Source organism: Neolamprologus brichardi, chromosome 14 (assembly GCF_056152115.1).
Source record: "Neolamprologus brichardi isolate AB-2024 chromosome 14, ASM5615211v1, whole genome shotgun sequence".
Classification (NCBI taxonomy): domain Eukaryota; kingdom Metazoa; phylum Chordata; class Actinopteri; order Cichliformes; family Cichlidae; genus Neolamprologus; species Neolamprologus brichardi.
The window spans coordinates 35,501,546-35,516,119 of NC_142117.1; the positions used below are offsets into that span (position 1 = coordinate 35,501,546).

The window sequence follows — 14,574 nt, forward strand, 5'->3', positions numbered from 1 at the left end:
AGCCTTAAAGTACGCAGCCTTAACGGTCCACAAGGGCTGCGTACTCAAAGACCGTTAAGGCTGGAAGTGCGAGGCTTCTGAAATGGGACGGTCTAGCCTCCGTTGCGCTGCCCAGGTTGCCTAGCAACCATGATACTAACAGCTGGAAACGTTTCGTACAGCATTGTTTGACAGAAATGAAGGAGAAAATCTTTTGTTCATTTGTTTGTTTGTTTCTACATGAGCTTTGATCATTCTCTGATTAAGCTCAGCTATTGAACAGCGTATATTTTAAAGTAAAGGCTTTAAAACCAAGTTAGTACAAACGTCACTAATGTCACATAACTTTCCCGACATGTGGCCAACAGTAATGTTTTAATGTTCTTCGTTATTAAACATTTGCACATAAATAAGTGACATGATATTCAGTACTTAAAGTTTACTCTTCGGGCGCCCCTCGTCCTCGCCGTTTTTTTCCACCAAAATTATCCACACCCACCGCCGTGCTATGCATTCTGGGATATGTTGGGCCACGAAGTCTACACCGCCACATCCTTAAAATTCAGGGAAATGAAGGATGCATTTGAGGGCCGTATTTCGAGCAGCCTTCGAAGTGGGACAGCCTTCGTCGCGTCGCTGTGACGTAATTGGCCTTAAAATGCGGCCTTTAAGGCTGCAGACCCTGAATTGGGATACAGCCATAGCCTAACATATGAAACAGGAAAAGACGGCCGTGTAATCCCTTTATTTCCCTTGAGAGAGAAATGGATCTGAAACCACAGAAACCAGAGTGTTTGCAGACACACAGATAATGAAGACATGCTGCTCGGAAATGTTAGATACAGATAAAAATGGAGTGTGTGTGTGTTTGTGTGTGTGTCTGTGTGTCTGTGTATGTGTGTGTGTACTGAGCCAAGATTGCGAAACAGCCTAACTGCCTCAGTAATTATGGACCTTATAGTCCTTACAAACACTGTTTCACTAACTTCAGTAAACATTTTACATACATATGTCACTGCTGTATAATTTACAGCAAACGCCGTGAACGCAGCGGTGCACGAGCCACTGCAGTGGAGCTCACGTACAGCTTTGTGGGCTCAAAATGTGGTTATAAATATTTTGTACTTGTACTTTTGTATGTGTAAAAAGAATTTGTGTGTGTGTAAAAAAGATTTGTATGTGGAGTTAGCCAAAAAAAAAAAAAAAGTGTGAATCTCTGCAAGTTACAAGTACGAATTTTGACCCTATTTTTCTTCCTTTCATCTGATTGGTCAATGTCATGTCAATCACAAATGTAACAATCCAATCAGAGAACAGATGGGTTTGGCTGTCGGAGGGGAGCTTTTTTGAACTGCGGGTTATTACTCTATAATATTACTTACTCTAATATTACTAATAATAATAATTAGTAATATTAATTATTAATTATCGAATAATATACTAATCTAATATTACTTACACCGCACTTTACAGTTATTTATTTGTAAAAAATGTTTGGAATCATGTATGATTTTTGTTCCACTTCTCACATGTTTACCACTTTGTGTTGGTCTTTCACGTGGAATTCCAATAAAATTGATTCATGTTTGCGGCTGTAATGTGACAAAATGTGGAAAAGTTTAAGGGGGCTGAACACTTTTGCAAGCCACTGTAAGGAGCTTGGAAAGAAAAGCATCTGGCATCAGAACATCCAGATGTTTTTCTTCTCTACAAAGGTGTATTAAAAAAAAAAGAACACCAAATTATAATATTACAGCGGATGTGTGACCTTAAAGGTTTCTGGCTGAAAAAAGGTCACTGATCAAACTGATTCTTGCTCACAAAAAACATTTTAATCAGATTCTCTGCAGGAACATTTGAAAACATTTCCTCCTAAATTCTCAGTATTCACTTATCAGCATTCAGTCAAACGTTCATTTACGGGTGTAGTTAAAAAACTGCTAATAACTGACTTTCCACAGCAGTTGTTTGGCCGGACACAGTAAGAGATGTAATCTGTTACTCTTCATGTGAGAAAGAAGGTGTCTCTGAGATGTACTAATAGTGTGTTAGTTCCAAATAGTAAATTAGTGAATGTATTTCATGGCAGTTTAATTTTTCTGGGACAAACAGTGCAGTCTTCCTCAAAGCATCACTGTGAATATAATCATATAATGTTAAAAATATAATAACAGTCTTTTTATTATTGGTCAAGGAAATAAATAAAATCCTCTTTATTATCAGAGTGAAAACAGACTTCCACAAACGAACGTCAACTGATGACTCCATAAATATTCAGCGCTTCAAAGGTGACTGACCTACTTCAACAACCAAAATCACATATTTCTGGAAGGTCCACTCACTGGTTATTCAGCATGCCAGGCTACAGTTACACCATGCAGACAAAAGAGCACTCAGAGCAAGTTAAAGGAAAGTTTATTCAAAAGTAGAAGTCTGGGAATGGAGACAGAGGAGTTCACTTAAATCTGTCATTATGAAACGGAAGCAATCAAATCTGCCTAAATCTGACACTCAAAGGTAAACTGGATACCTGGCTGACCATCACGTTCACGACCAGGTGAGGACGGATCAAAGATCAGGAGTCGATTTCAGGCTTAAACTTGGTTTTATCATATTAGTCCAATCCAATCCAACTTTATTTATAGAGTACGTTAAAACCAACATGGTTGAACAAAGTGCTTTCCATCACAAAAACTGAGATAAAAGTAAAAAAAAACATAAACAGACAAAGAAAGTGAAATAACAATAAAATAAATACATAAAAGAAAAAAAGATTTAAAAATTAAATCCTTAAATATATTAAATATTAAAACTAGTGCTGTCAGCGTTAATCTTGTTAAAATGACGTTGACGCCACGCGGCAAATCTCCGTTAGTGAATTAACGCAGATCATGTGGTTGTTTGCTGACAACAGAAAAAAGTTGCATCTAAGAACACGTTCTTTTCTTACTGATGCTCATTAGTGAAACACAAAGACATTAGACTAGTGATGGTAAATTTGATTCTTTTTACTGAATCGAGTTTTAATGAGTCACTCACCAAAGTGAATCGGTTTTTTTGAGTCATTTGATTCACTGAGTCAGTTGACCAGAGTGTGCAAAAACTGTACATTTTCACTCAAACTTAATTTGTTTCTCTTTTCATGTAAATCCTACTGCTCAGATGAATGATTCAAAAAACAAAAACAAAACTATTTTATAAAGCAAAAAAAGAGCAAAAACATTTCTAAAATTAAGAAATTTCCTTTCAAAATTGCTTAATAAACATTTATTTTGTTTATCTTTATTTCATTAGTATTTTCCTTAAATGTGTTAAATATATATTTTCTCATCTAAATGTCCACTGAGCTGTGAGCCAGGGGGTGGTAATGCGCCTTAACATTGGTTGCCAACCAAGAAAAAGAAGAAGCTGTGAGCCAGGAGAGAGGGGTGCTGTGTCCCAATTCAGGGTATGCACGCTTGAAGTACGCGTTTCAAGTGCGATTACGTCACCGCCACGCGACGACGGCTGTCCTAATCCGAAGTGTACTTCAAATGCATACTCCAAATGCGCCGTCGATTTCCCCAAATATCAAGCGTGGTCCGGTGCACGCTTCGTGGTCCCATATATCCCACAATTCATAGCGCGGAGGTGGGAGTGGATAATTTTGGCGCAAAATACGGCAGAAGGGAGCGGCCAAGAGTGAACTGTCAAAAGTAAGTACTGAACATGACGTCACTTAATTATGTGCGAATGTTTAATAACGAAGAACATTAAAACATTGCTGTTGGCCACATGACGGCAAAGTTGTGTGACATTAGTGATGTTTGTACTTTCAGCGTTAACTTGGTTTTAAAGCATATATATATATATATATATATATATATATATATATACATATATATATATATATATATATATATATATATATATATATACATATATATATATATACATATATATATATATCATAATAATCTGACAATAATATAATATTGGCCATATTATATTTACATTACCACAGTGAGATGATTTTAGTCTCATGAACAACATTAGCTAATTCTTATTTACTAACTAATCTTAAATGACTGTTCAGTACAGAAAGGAAGCCCAACAATCATGTTTTACAGTCCCGTGGCCTCAGCCTCAGATACTCAACTAATCAAAGTGATGTCATGACAAAACATTTTTCTCCTTCATTTCTGTCAAACAAAGCTGTATGTAACGTTTATCTGTAAATGATATGGATTCTACACTGTAACGGATGTGATAAAGTGGTTTTAATAATAAAAAAAAAAAGGGCAAACATTAGTTTGTTTCTTTATTCAATTTTTGAACAGTGGGACTCAGTCAGTACATATTCAGTAAATGCAAATTATTTACACGGCAGTGCACTACAGGTATAAATCTAGACCCCTAAATAAAACATTATGGCATTATAGCAGTGACAACTCCTCCACAGTAGCAGGTGTGATTTTTCTTTTTAGAGGATGGCTCCTTTTGCCTTTCAATATAGATGGTCTGTTTATGTTTTGATCAAGAGCCTTTTTTGGGCAGCTGAAGAGGAGAAGTCTATCTTATGGCCAACCTCCGGCTGTATCTTGGTCACATTACCCAGCAAAACCCAGTACGCAGGTTCATCTGTAACAGTCCTTGTGCCATGATCCGCACTGTTGCTTCTACATTAAACAGAAGAGCAGTGACATGGGTGCAGGTCTCCACGACTCCGGCCTTACAGGTGCAGTGGGCGGCTTCAACCTTCCCTGTGATGCTCACAGTGACCCATGGCTGCAATGCTGGTTCATTCAGTCTTTGAGAGTGCAGTACCTGAAACACACAAAGTTCATTTAAAGACAAGAACTATGAGCCAAGGCAGACTACTTTATCATAAATGTAACAAAGTTTTTAGAAAGTTAGCACATACATGTAATTTTTCATTTCTTTATGTGTCCATCTATAGAAGGCTGCATGTTATAGTGTAAATCTGCCTGTTCTCTGTCAGAAACCTGCCTGCAGAAAATGAACCTAAAGTATGTAATGCAAGGATGTCATCACTTTAGAGATGGAGAAAGCATAAAGTGACAATTATGAATCACTTAATATGATAAGGAGATTCTGCAGGTCATTAATCAATGTATAAAATTAAAATAAAATGTATTTTTAGTGACACAGGATACAAATATGGAAGCAAGATGTATAATTAGAATTATTTATAATAAATATGAATAAATCATTGCAATTTCTTTAACCATAGAGAATAACTAAATCCTTCAGGACAATGTCTCATCAATGCACTGAACTCACTATGTTATGCACCTAACAGCCTCCACATGTTCTCACTGTAATTTCCCCTCATGAATGAATTTATGCTGCACTAATGTGAATGTTTGCAGGAAAATCAAACGCATTTCACACGCAGTACTCGAGCTGACTTACCTTTGTTTGAATGACGATTTGTACGCGCTGACTCCACAGACAAGGTACGAAAATATGTCAGGCTACGTCAGTAGCGGTTGGTCTTCAGGGTTTCTACTCCACGGCCGTATTTCATACGGGTCCACATTTCCAATGCACGCTATTTTCTGCAAGTACCGCCGCTTCGCCTCTGGACGCAATCGGTCTCTATACCGTCCGTTTCTTTGGAGCTGCTTTTAAGCATCTTGTAGTCGTCATTCCAACACAGTGTGTTTGTTTTGATTCGTAGACCCCGAACATGGCGCCGCACTCCCACAATGCATTGTGGCGTGACATCAACTCCAAAGCCCTATAGTACGCACCGTACGTAGTATGCGTAGTGCGCGTACTTCAAGCGTGCGGTCTCTTAATTGGGACATAGCCGGGGTGAGTGAGTGAGTGAGTGATTCGTTCGCTCTATGATTCAGCACAGGAGGGAGGGGGTGAGTAGCTCAAATGTGCTGTTAGCATGTTAGCAGAGCAATGCTACTGTGAACCGAGGAGCTATTTTCTTGATGTGAGCTTCTACTCAGGGTTTTTTCTTCCAGTTCAGAGCAGAAATTTTTTTGTTAAGATACTGGATGTTGTGTTTTTCTCCACAATCTTAATTATAAGCTAGATACATTGCTGCTAACAGCAACAGGGATGAGTCAGTGAGTCAGTTGGGCTTGTGAATCATGATTCATGAGTCAGTAGAGTGATTCTCGAGTATTGAATCTTCCAGGAATAGTGACACTATTTTCTGGAGAAGTGATTGGTCAGTACGTCGTGATTTCACACGCATCGACCCGGTATTGCAGCGCCTCCGGGAACGGTGCCCCCTTTGCTGACTTTGTGCAAAAGCAAGAAAGCCAAACAAAGTAAGGTCTGCCAAGCCAAGAGCCAGAAAGCAGCCTGAAGCCGCGAACGTGCTCCTCTCCAGTCACAGTCGAACTCTGGAGCAGAGAAGGCGGGGCCTAAGATCTGCCCCTTCAGCCAAGCAAACAGGGCCTACCGTGACGCCGGAAGCCGGGACGAGGAGTCACTGCGGCTTCCTGCGAGGCCAAAGAAACACACACTCTGGCTTCTCTTCAAAACGTACAAGTCTTTCGCCTTTTACTAAAGACTTCCGTGGAGAGTGAGGCTAAGGAGTTGCACCTATTTTTGGCAGGGTCTGCCTTCTGGCTGGGCCCTCTCCTCGTTGTTCAATAGAAGAAAGCGCGCAGTTCCAGGGAGCTCCGCAGGCCTGTGAGCTACTGTGGGTGGGCGGAGATTTGAAGCGGAGCCCACCCTGTGAGCCAAGTGAAAGAACGCACCGTCACAAGCGAGAAGTGTCCCGAGAAGGCGGCTCAGCCAGGAACCTGCAGGAGGCCATCGCTTCTCTGCCTTTTGGCTAAGATCAAGTGTATTATCTGTTCTTATCAGTTTAATATCTGATACGCCCCCGATTCGGGGGCAACGTATTAAAGGCATTTTTAGAACAGGGAGCCGAATAAGGGGCTCGCTCCGTTCGCTCCACGCATCGACCCGGTATTGCAGCGCCTCCGGGAACGGTGCCCCCTTTGCTGACTTTGTGCAAAAGCAAGAAAGCCAAACAAAGTAAGGTCTGCCAAGCCAAGAGCCAGAAAGCAGCCTGAAGCCGCGAACGTGCTCCTCTCCAGTCACAGTCGAACTCTGGAGCAGAGAAGGCGGGGCCTAAGATCTGCCCCTTCAGCCAAGCAAACAGGGCCTACCGTGACGCCGGAAGCCGGGACGAGGAGTCACTGCGGCTTCCTGCGAGGCCAAAGAAACACACACTCTGGCTTCTCTTCAAAACGTACAAGTCTTTCGCCTTTTACTAAAGACTTCCGTGGAGAGTGAGGCTAAGGAGTTGCACCTATTTTTGGCAGGGTCTGCCTTCTGGCTGGGCCCTCTCCTCGTTGTTCAATAGAAGAAAGCGCGCAGTTCCAGGGAGCTCCGCAGGCCTGTGAGCTACTGTGGGTGGGCGGAGATTTGAAGCGGAGCCCTCCCTTTGAGCCAAGTGAAAGAGCGCACCGTCACAAGCGAGAAGTGTCCCGAGAAGGCGGCTCAGCCAGGAACCTGCAGGAGGCCATCGCTTCTCGGCCTTTTGGCTAAGATCAAGTGTAGTATCTGTTCTTATCAGTTTAATATCTGATACGCCCCCGATTCGGGGGCAACGTATTAAACGCATTTTTAGAACAGGGAGCCGAATAAGGGGCTCGCTCCGTTCGCTCCACGCATCGACCCGGTATTGCAGCGCCTCCGGGAACGGTGCCCCCTTTGCTGACTTTGTGCAAAAGCAAGAAAGCCAAACAAAGTAAGGTCTGCCAAGCCAAGAGCCAGAAAGCAGCCTGAAGCCGCGAACGTGCTCCTCTCCAGTCACAGTCGAACTCTGGAGCAGAGAAGGCGGGGCCTAAGATCTGCCCCTTCAGCCAAGCAAACAGGGCCTACCGTGACGCCGGAAGCCGGGACGAGGAGTCACTGCGGCTTCCTGCGAGGCCAAAGAAACACACACTCTGGCTTCTCTTCAAAACGTACAAGTCTTTCGCCTTTTACTAAAGACTTCTGTGGAGAGTGAGGCTAAGGAGTTGCACCTATTTTTGGCAGGGTCTGCCTTCTGGCTGGGCCCTCTCCTCGTTGTTCAATAGAAGAAAGCGCGCAGTTCCAGGGAGCTCCGCAGGCCTGTGAGCTACTGTGGGTGGGCGGAGATTTGAAGCGGAGCCCTCCCTGTGAGCCAAGTGAAAGAGCGCACCGTCACAAGCGAGAAGTGTCCCGAGAAGGCGGCTCAGCCAGGAACCTGCAGGAGGCCATCGCTTCTCGGCCTTTTGGCTAAGATCAAGTGTAATATCTGTTCTTATCAGTTTAATATCTCATACGCCCCCGATTCGGGGGCAACGTATTAAACGCATTTTTAGAACAGGGAGCCGAATAAGGGGCTCGCTCCGTTCGCTCCACGCATCGACCCGGTATTGCAGCGCCTCCGGGAACGGTGCCCCCTTTGCTGACTTTGTGCAAAAGCAAGAAAGCCAAACAAAGTAAGGTCTGCCAAGCCAAGAGCCAGAAAGCAGCCTGAAGCCGCGAACGTGCTCCTCTCCAGTCACAGTCGAACTCTGGAGCAGAGAAGGCGGGGCCTAAGATCTGCCCCTTCAGCCAAGCAAACAGGGCCTACCGTGACGCCGGAAGCCGGGACGAGGAGTCACTGCGGCTTCCTGCGAGGCCAAAGAAACACACACTCTAGCTTCTCTTCAAAACGTACAAGTCTTTCGCCTTTTACTAAAGACTTCCGTGGAGAGTGAGGCTAAGGAGTTGCACCTATTTTTGGCAGAGTCTGTCTTCTGGCTGGGCCCTCTCCTCGTTGTTCAATAGAAGAAAGCGCGCAGTTCCAGGGAGCTCCGCAGGCCTGTGAGCTACTGTGGGTGGGCGGAGATTTGAAGCGGAGCCCTCCCTGTGAGCCAAGTGAAAGAGCGCACCGTCACAAGCGAGAAGTGTCCCGAGAAGGCGGCTCAGCCAGGAACCTGCAGGAGGCCATCGCTTCTCGGCCTTTTGGCTAAGATCAAGTGTAGTATCTGTTCTTATCAGTTTAATATCTGATACGCCCCCGATTCGGGGGCAACGTATTAAACGCATTTTTAGAACAGGGAGCCGAATAAGGGGCTCGCTCCGTTCGCTCCACGCATCGACCCGGTATTGCAGCGCCTCCGGGAACGGTGCCCCCTTTGCTGACTTTGTGCAAAAGCAAGAAAGCCAAACAAAGTAAGGTCTGCCAAGCCAAGAGCCAGAAAGCAGCCTGAAGCCGCGAACGTGCTCCTCTCCAGTCACAGTCGAACTCTGGAGCAGAGAAGGCGGGGCCTAAGATCTGCCCCTTCAGCCAAGCAAACAGGGCCTACCGTGACGCCGGAAGCCGGGACGAGGAGTCACTGCGGCTTCCTGCGAGGCCAAAGAAACACACACTCTGGCTTCTCTTCAAAACGTACAAGTCTTTCGCCTTTTACTAAAGACTTCCGTGGAGAGTGAGGCTAAGGAGTTGCACCTATTTTTGGCAGGGTCTGCCTTCTGGCTGGGCCCTCTCCTCGTTGTTCAATAGAAGAAAGCGCGCAGTTCCAGGGAGCTCCGCAGGCCTGTGAGCTACTGTGGGTGGGCGGAGATTTGAAGCGGAGCCCTCCCTGTGAGCCAAGTGAAAGAGCGCACCGTCACAAGCGAGAAGTGTCCCGAGAAGGCGGCTCAGCCAGGAACCTGCAGGAGGCCATCGCTTCTCGGCCTTTTGGCTAAGATCAAGTGTAGTATCTGTTCTTATCAGTTTAATATCTGATACGCCCCCGATTCGGGGGCAACGTATTAAACGCATTTTTAGAACAGGGAGCCGAATAAGGGGCTCGCTCCGTTCGCTCCACGCATCGACCCGGTATTGCAGCGCCTCCGGGAACGGTGCCCCCTTTGCTGACTTTGTGCAAAAGCAAGAAAGCCAAACAAAGTAAGGTCTGCCAAGCCAAGAGCCAGAAAGCAGCCTGAAGCCGCGAACGTGCTCCTCTCCAGTCACAGTCGAACTCTGGAGCAGAGAAGGCGGGGCCTAAGATCTGCCCCTTCAGCCAAGCAAACAGGGCCTACCGTGACGCCGGAAGCCGGGACGAGGAGTCACTGCGGCTTCCTGCGAGGCCAAAGAAACACACACTCTGGCTTCTCTTCAAAACGTACAAGTCTTTCGCCTTTTACTAAAGTCTTCCGTGGAGAGTGAGGCTAAGGAGTTGCACCTATTTTTGGCAGGGTCTGCCTTCTGGCTGGGCCCTCTCCTCGTTGTTCAATAGAAGAAAGCGCGCAGTTCCAGGGAGCTCCGCAGGCCTGTGAGCTACTGTGGGTGGGCGGAGATTTGAAGCGGAGCCCACCCTGTGAGCCAAGTGAAAGAGCGCACCGTCACAAGCGAGAAGTGTCCCGAGAAGGCGGCTCAGCCAGGAACCTGCAGGAGGCCATCGCTTCTCTGCCTTTTGGCTAAGATCAAGTGTATTATCTGTTCTTATCAGTTTAATATCTGATACGCCCCCGATTCGGGGGCAACGTATTAAAGGCATTTTTAGAACAGGGAGCCGAATAAGGGGCTCGCTCCGTTCGCTCCACCCATCGACCCGGTATTGCAGTGCCTCCGGGAACGGTGCCCCCTTTGCTGACTTTGTGCAAAAGCAAGAAAGCCAAACAAAGTAAGGTCTGCCAAGCCAAGAGCCAGAAAGCAGCCTGAAGCCGCGAACGTGCTCCTCTCCAGTCACAGTCGAACTCTGGAGCAGAGAAGGCGGGGCCTAAGATCTGCCCCTTCAGCCAAGCAAACAGGGCCTACCGTGACGCCGGAAGCCGGGACGAGGAGTCACTGCGGCTTCCTGCGAGGCCAAAGAAACACACACTCTGGCTTCTCTTCAAAACGTACAAGTCTTTCGCCTTTTACTAAAGACTTCCGTGGAGAGTGAGGCTAAGGAGTTGCACCTATTTTTGGCAGGGTCTGCCTTCTGGCTGGGCCCTCTCCTCGTTGTTCAATAGAAGAAAGCGCGCAGTTCCAGGGAGCTCCGCAGGCCTGTGAGCTACTGTGGGTGGGCGGAGATTTGAAGCGGAGCCCTCCCTGTGAGCCAAGTGAAAGAGCGCACCGTCACAAGCGAGAAGTGTCCCGAGAAGGCGGCTCAGCCAGGAACCTGCAGGAGGCCATCGCTTCTCGGCCTTTTGGCTAAGATCAAGTGTAATATCTTTTCTTATCAGTTTAATATCTGATACGCCCCCGATTCGGGGGCAACGTATTAAACGCATTTTTAGAACAGGGAGCCGAATAAGGGGCTCGCTCCGTTCGCTCCACGCATCGACCCGGTATTGCAACGCCTCCGGGAACGGTGCCCCCTTTGCTGACTTTGTGCAAAAGCAAGAAAGCCAAACAAAGTAAGGTCTGCCAAGCCAAGAGCCAGAAAGCAGCCTGAAGCCGCGAACGTGCTCCTCTCCAGTCACAGTCGAACTCTGGAGCAGAGAAGGCGGGGCCTAAGATCTGCCCCTTCAGCCAAGCAAACAGGGCCTACCGTGACGCCGGAAGCCGGGACGAGGAGTCACTGCGGCTTCCTGCGAGGCCAAAGAAACACACACTCTAGCTTCTCTTCAAAACGTACAAGTCTTTCGCCTTTTACTAAAGACTTCCGTGGAGAGTGAGGCTAAGGAGTTGCACCTATTTTTGGCAGGGTCTGCCTTCTGGCTGGGCCCTCTCCTCGTTGTTCAATAGAAGAAAGCGCGCAGTTCCAGGGAGCTCCGGAGGCCTGTGAGCTACTGTGGGTGGGCGGAGATTTGAAGCGGAGCCCTCCCTGTGAGCCAAGTGAAAGAGCGCACCGTCACAAGCGAGAAGTGTCCCGAGAAGGCGGCTCAGCCAGGAACCTGCAGGAGGCCATCGCTTCTCGGCCTTTTGGCTAAGATCAAGTGTAGTATCTGTTCTTATCAGTTTAATATCTGATACGCCCCCGATTCGGGGGCAACGTATTAAACGCATTTTTAGAACAGGGAGCCGAATAAGGGGCTCGCTCCGTTCGCTCCACGCATCGACCCGGTATTGCAGCGCCTCTGGGAACGGTGCCCCCTTTGCTGACTTTGTGCAAAAGCAAGAAAGCCAAACAAAGTAAGGTCTGCCAAGCCAAGAGCCAGAAAGCAGCCTGAAGCCGCGAACGTGCTCCTCTCCAGTCACAGTCGAACTCTGGAGCAGAGAAGGCGGGGCCTAAGATCTGCCCCTTCAGCCAAGCAAACAGGGCCTACCGTGACGCCGGAAGCCGGGACGAGGAGTCACTGCGGCTTCCTGCGAGGCCAAAGAAACACACACTCTAGCTTCTCTTCAAAACGTACAAGTCTTTCGCCTTTTACTAAAGACTTCCGTGGAGAGTGAGGCTAAGGAGTTGCACCTATTTTTGGGAGGGTCTGCCTTCTGGCTGGGCCCTCTCCTCGTTGTTCAATAGAAGAAAGCGCGCAGTTCCAGGGAGCTCCGCAGGCCTGTGAGCTACTGTGGGTGGGCGGAGATTTGAAGCGGAGCCCTCCCTGTGAGCCAAGTGAAAGAGCGCACCGTCACAAGCGAGAAGTGTCCCGAGAAGGCGGCTCAGCCAGGAACCTGCAGGAGGCCATCGCTTCTCGGCCTTTTGGCTAAGATCAAGTGTAGTATCTGTTCTTATCAGTTTAATATCTGATACGCCCCCGATTCGGGGGCAACGTATTAAACGCATTTTTAGAACAGGGAGCCGAATAAGGGGCTCGCTCCGTTCGCTCCACGCATCGACCCGGTATTGCAGCGCCTCCGGGAACGGTGCCCCCTTTGCTGACTTTGTGCAAAAGCAAGAAAGCCAAACAAAATAAGGTCTGCCAAGCCAAGAGCCAGAAAGCAGCCTGAAGCCGCGAACGTGCTCCTCTCCAGTCACAGTCGAACTCTGGAGCAGAGAAGGCGGGGCCTAAGATCTGCCCCTTCAGCCAAGCAAACAGGGCCTACCGTGACGCCGGAAGCCGGGACGAGGAGTCACTGCGGCTTCCTGCGAGGCCAAAGAAACACACACTCTGGCTTCTCTTCAAAACGTACAAGTCTTTCGCCTTTTACTAAAGACTTCCGTGGAGAGTGAGGCTAAGGAGTTGCACCTATTTTTGGCAGAGTCTGCCTTCTGGCTGGGCCCTCTCCTCGTTGTTCAATAGAAGAAAGCGCGCAGTTCCAAGGAGCTCCGCAGGCCTGTGAGCTACTGTGGGTGGGCGGAGATTTGAAGCGGAGCCCTCCCTGTGAGCCAAGTGAAAGAGCGCACCGTCACAAGCGAGAAGTGTCCCGAGAAGGCGGCTCAGCCAGGAACCTGCAGGAGGCCATCGCTTCTCGGCCTTTTGGCTAAGATCAAGTGTAGCATCTGTTCTTATCAGTTTAATATCTGATACGCCCCCGATTCGGGGGCAACGTATTAAACGCATTTTTAGAACAGGGAGCCGAATAAGGGGCTCGCTCCGTTCGCTCCACGCATCGACCCGGTATTGCAGCGCCTCCGGAAACGGTGCCCCCTTTGCTGACTTTGTGCAAAAGCAAGAAAGCCAAACAAAGTAAGGTCTGCCAAGCCAAGAGCCAGAAAGCAGCCTAAAGCCGCGAACGTGCTCCTCTCCAGTCACAGTCGAACTCTGGAGCAGAGAAGGCGGGGCCTAAGATCTGCCCCTTCAGCCAAGCAAACAGGGCCTACCGTGACGCCGGAAGCCGGGACGAGGAGTCACTGCGGCTTCCTGCGAGGCCAAAGAAACACACACTCTAGCTTCTCTTCAAAACGTACAAGTCTTTCGCCTTTTACTAAAGACTTCCGTGGAGAGTGAGGCTAAGGAGTTGCACCTATTTTTGGGAGGGTCTGCCTTCTGGCTGGGCCCTCTCCTCGTTGTTCAATAGAAGAAAGCGCGCAGTTCCAGGGAGCTCCGCAGGCCTGTGAGCTACTGTGGGTGGGCGGAGATTTGAAGCGGAGCCCTCCCTGTGAGCCAAGTGAAAGAGCGCACCGTCACAAGCGAGAAGTGTCCCGAGAAGGCGGCTCAGCCAGGAACCTGCAGGAGGCCATCGCTTCTCGGCCTTTTGGCTAAGATCAAGTGTAATATCTGTTCTTATCAGTTTAATATCTGATACGCTCCCGATTCGGGGGCAACGTATTAAACGCATTTTTAGAACAGGGAGCCGAATAAGGGGCTCGCTCCGTTCGCTCCACGCATCGACCCGGTATTGCAGCGCCTCCGGGAACGGTGCCCCCTTTGCTGACTTTGTGCAAAAGCAAGAAAGCCAAACAAAGTAAGGTCTGCCAAGCCAAGAGCCAGAAAGCAGCCTGAAGCCGCGAACGTGCTCCTCTCCAGTCACAGTCGAACTCTGGAGCAGAGAAGGCGGGGCCTAAGATCTGCCCCTTCAGCCAAGCAAACAGGGCCTACCGTGACGCCGGAAGCCGGGACGAGGAGTCACTGCGGCTTCCTGCGAGGCCAAAGAAACACACACTCTGGCTTCTCTTCAAAACGTACAAGTCTTTCGCCTTTTACTAAAGACTTCCGTGGAGAGTGAGGCTAAGGAGTTGCACCTATTTTTGGCAGAGTCTGCCTTCTGGCTGGGCCCTCTCCTCGTTGTTCAATAGAAGAAAGCGCGCAGTTCCAAGGAGCTCCGCAGGCCTGTGAGCTACTGTGGGTGGGCGGAGATTTGAAGCGGAG

The 14,574-nt window shown here is 48.0% G+C and overlaps 23 non-coding genes across 23 annotated transcripts; all 23 read left to right on the forward strand.

The window, feature by feature from the left end:
- Positions 1-6,466: 6,466 nt before the first annotated feature.
- LOC148099009 (U5 spliceosomal RNA) lies at positions 6,467-6,579 on the forward strand. Its single transcript, XR_015720254.1, has one exon. It is a non-coding gene; the product is annotated as a U5 spliceosomal RNA (small nuclear RNA).
- Positions 6,580-6,764: 185 nt separating this feature from the next.
- LOC148099010 (U2 spliceosomal RNA) lies at positions 6,765-6,955 on the forward strand. Its single transcript, XR_015720094.1, has one exon. It is a non-coding gene; the product is annotated as a U2 spliceosomal RNA (small nuclear RNA).
- A 229-nt stretch (positions 6,956-7,184) lies between these two features.
- LOC148099011 (U5 spliceosomal RNA) lies at positions 7,185-7,297 on the forward strand. The gene has a single exon (XR_015720256.1). It is a non-coding gene; the product is annotated as a U5 spliceosomal RNA (small nuclear RNA).
- A 185-nt stretch (positions 7,298-7,482) lies between these two features.
- On the forward strand, positions 7,483-7,673 carry LOC148099012 (U2 spliceosomal RNA). The gene has a single exon (XR_015720564.1). It is a non-coding gene; the product is annotated as a U2 spliceosomal RNA (small nuclear RNA).
- Positions 7,674-7,902: 229 nt separating this feature from the next.
- Positions 7,903-8,015, forward strand: LOC148099013 (U5 spliceosomal RNA). The gene has a single exon (XR_015720497.1). It is a non-coding gene; the product is annotated as a U5 spliceosomal RNA (small nuclear RNA).
- Positions 8,016-8,200: 185 nt separating this feature from the next.
- LOC148099014 (U2 spliceosomal RNA) lies at positions 8,201-8,391 on the forward strand. Its single transcript, XR_015720150.1, has one exon. It is a non-coding gene; the product is annotated as a U2 spliceosomal RNA (small nuclear RNA).
- A 229-nt stretch (positions 8,392-8,620) lies between these two features.
- LOC148099015 (U5 spliceosomal RNA) lies at positions 8,621-8,733 on the forward strand. The gene has a single exon (XR_015720401.1). It is a non-coding gene; the product is annotated as a U5 spliceosomal RNA (small nuclear RNA).
- A 185-nt stretch (positions 8,734-8,918) lies between these two features.
- Positions 8,919-9,109, forward strand: LOC148099016 (U2 spliceosomal RNA). The gene has a single exon (XR_015720565.1). It is a non-coding gene; the product is annotated as a U2 spliceosomal RNA (small nuclear RNA).
- Positions 9,110-9,338: 229 nt separating this feature from the next.
- On the forward strand, positions 9,339-9,451 carry LOC148099017 (U5 spliceosomal RNA). The gene has a single exon (XR_015720258.1). It is a non-coding gene; the product is annotated as a U5 spliceosomal RNA (small nuclear RNA).
- A 185-nt stretch (positions 9,452-9,636) lies between these two features.
- On the forward strand, positions 9,637-9,827 carry LOC148099018 (U2 spliceosomal RNA). Its single transcript, XR_015720566.1, has one exon. It is a non-coding gene; the product is annotated as a U2 spliceosomal RNA (small nuclear RNA).
- A 229-nt stretch (positions 9,828-10,056) lies between these two features.
- On the forward strand, positions 10,057-10,169 carry LOC148099019 (U5 spliceosomal RNA). Its single transcript, XR_015720515.1, has one exon. It is a non-coding gene; the product is annotated as a U5 spliceosomal RNA (small nuclear RNA).
- A 185-nt stretch (positions 10,170-10,354) lies between these two features.
- Positions 10,355-10,545, forward strand: LOC148099020 (U2 spliceosomal RNA). The gene has a single exon (XR_015720123.1). It is a non-coding gene; the product is annotated as a U2 spliceosomal RNA (small nuclear RNA).
- A 229-nt stretch (positions 10,546-10,774) lies between these two features.
- On the forward strand, positions 10,775-10,887 carry LOC148099021 (U5 spliceosomal RNA). Its single transcript, XR_015720259.1, has one exon. It is a non-coding gene; the product is annotated as a U5 spliceosomal RNA (small nuclear RNA).
- A 185-nt stretch (positions 10,888-11,072) lies between these two features.
- On the forward strand, positions 11,073-11,263 carry LOC148099022 (U2 spliceosomal RNA). Its single transcript, XR_015720134.1, has one exon. It is a non-coding gene; the product is annotated as a U2 spliceosomal RNA (small nuclear RNA).
- A 229-nt stretch (positions 11,264-11,492) lies between these two features.
- Positions 11,493-11,605, forward strand: LOC148099023 (U5 spliceosomal RNA). The gene has a single exon (XR_015720459.1). It is a non-coding gene; the product is annotated as a U5 spliceosomal RNA (small nuclear RNA).
- A 185-nt stretch (positions 11,606-11,790) lies between these two features.
- On the forward strand, positions 11,791-11,981 carry LOC148099024 (U2 spliceosomal RNA). Its single transcript, XR_015720662.1, has one exon. It is a non-coding gene; the product is annotated as a U2 spliceosomal RNA (small nuclear RNA).
- A 229-nt stretch (positions 11,982-12,210) lies between these two features.
- LOC148099025 (U5 spliceosomal RNA) lies at positions 12,211-12,323 on the forward strand. Its single transcript, XR_015720469.1, has one exon. It is a non-coding gene; the product is annotated as a U5 spliceosomal RNA (small nuclear RNA).
- A 185-nt stretch (positions 12,324-12,508) lies between these two features.
- On the forward strand, positions 12,509-12,699 carry LOC148099026 (U2 spliceosomal RNA). The gene has a single exon (XR_015720567.1). It is a non-coding gene; the product is annotated as a U2 spliceosomal RNA (small nuclear RNA).
- Positions 12,700-12,928: 229 nt separating this feature from the next.
- On the forward strand, positions 12,929-13,041 carry LOC148099027 (U5 spliceosomal RNA). Its single transcript, XR_015720130.1, has one exon. It is a non-coding gene; the product is annotated as a U5 spliceosomal RNA (small nuclear RNA).
- Positions 13,042-13,226: 185 nt separating this feature from the next.
- LOC148099028 (U2 spliceosomal RNA) lies at positions 13,227-13,417 on the forward strand. Its single transcript, XR_015720115.1, has one exon. It is a non-coding gene; the product is annotated as a U2 spliceosomal RNA (small nuclear RNA).
- Positions 13,418-13,646: 229 nt separating this feature from the next.
- On the forward strand, positions 13,647-13,759 carry LOC148099029 (U5 spliceosomal RNA). The gene has a single exon (XR_015720470.1). It is a non-coding gene; the product is annotated as a U5 spliceosomal RNA (small nuclear RNA).
- Positions 13,760-13,944: 185 nt separating this feature from the next.
- On the forward strand, positions 13,945-14,135 carry LOC148099030 (U2 spliceosomal RNA). The gene has a single exon (XR_015720072.1). It is a non-coding gene; the product is annotated as a U2 spliceosomal RNA (small nuclear RNA).
- A 229-nt stretch (positions 14,136-14,364) lies between these two features.
- LOC148099031 (U5 spliceosomal RNA) lies at positions 14,365-14,477 on the forward strand. The gene has a single exon (XR_015720141.1). It is a non-coding gene; the product is annotated as a U5 spliceosomal RNA (small nuclear RNA).
- The last annotated feature ends 97 nt before the right edge of the window (positions 14,478-14,574 follow it).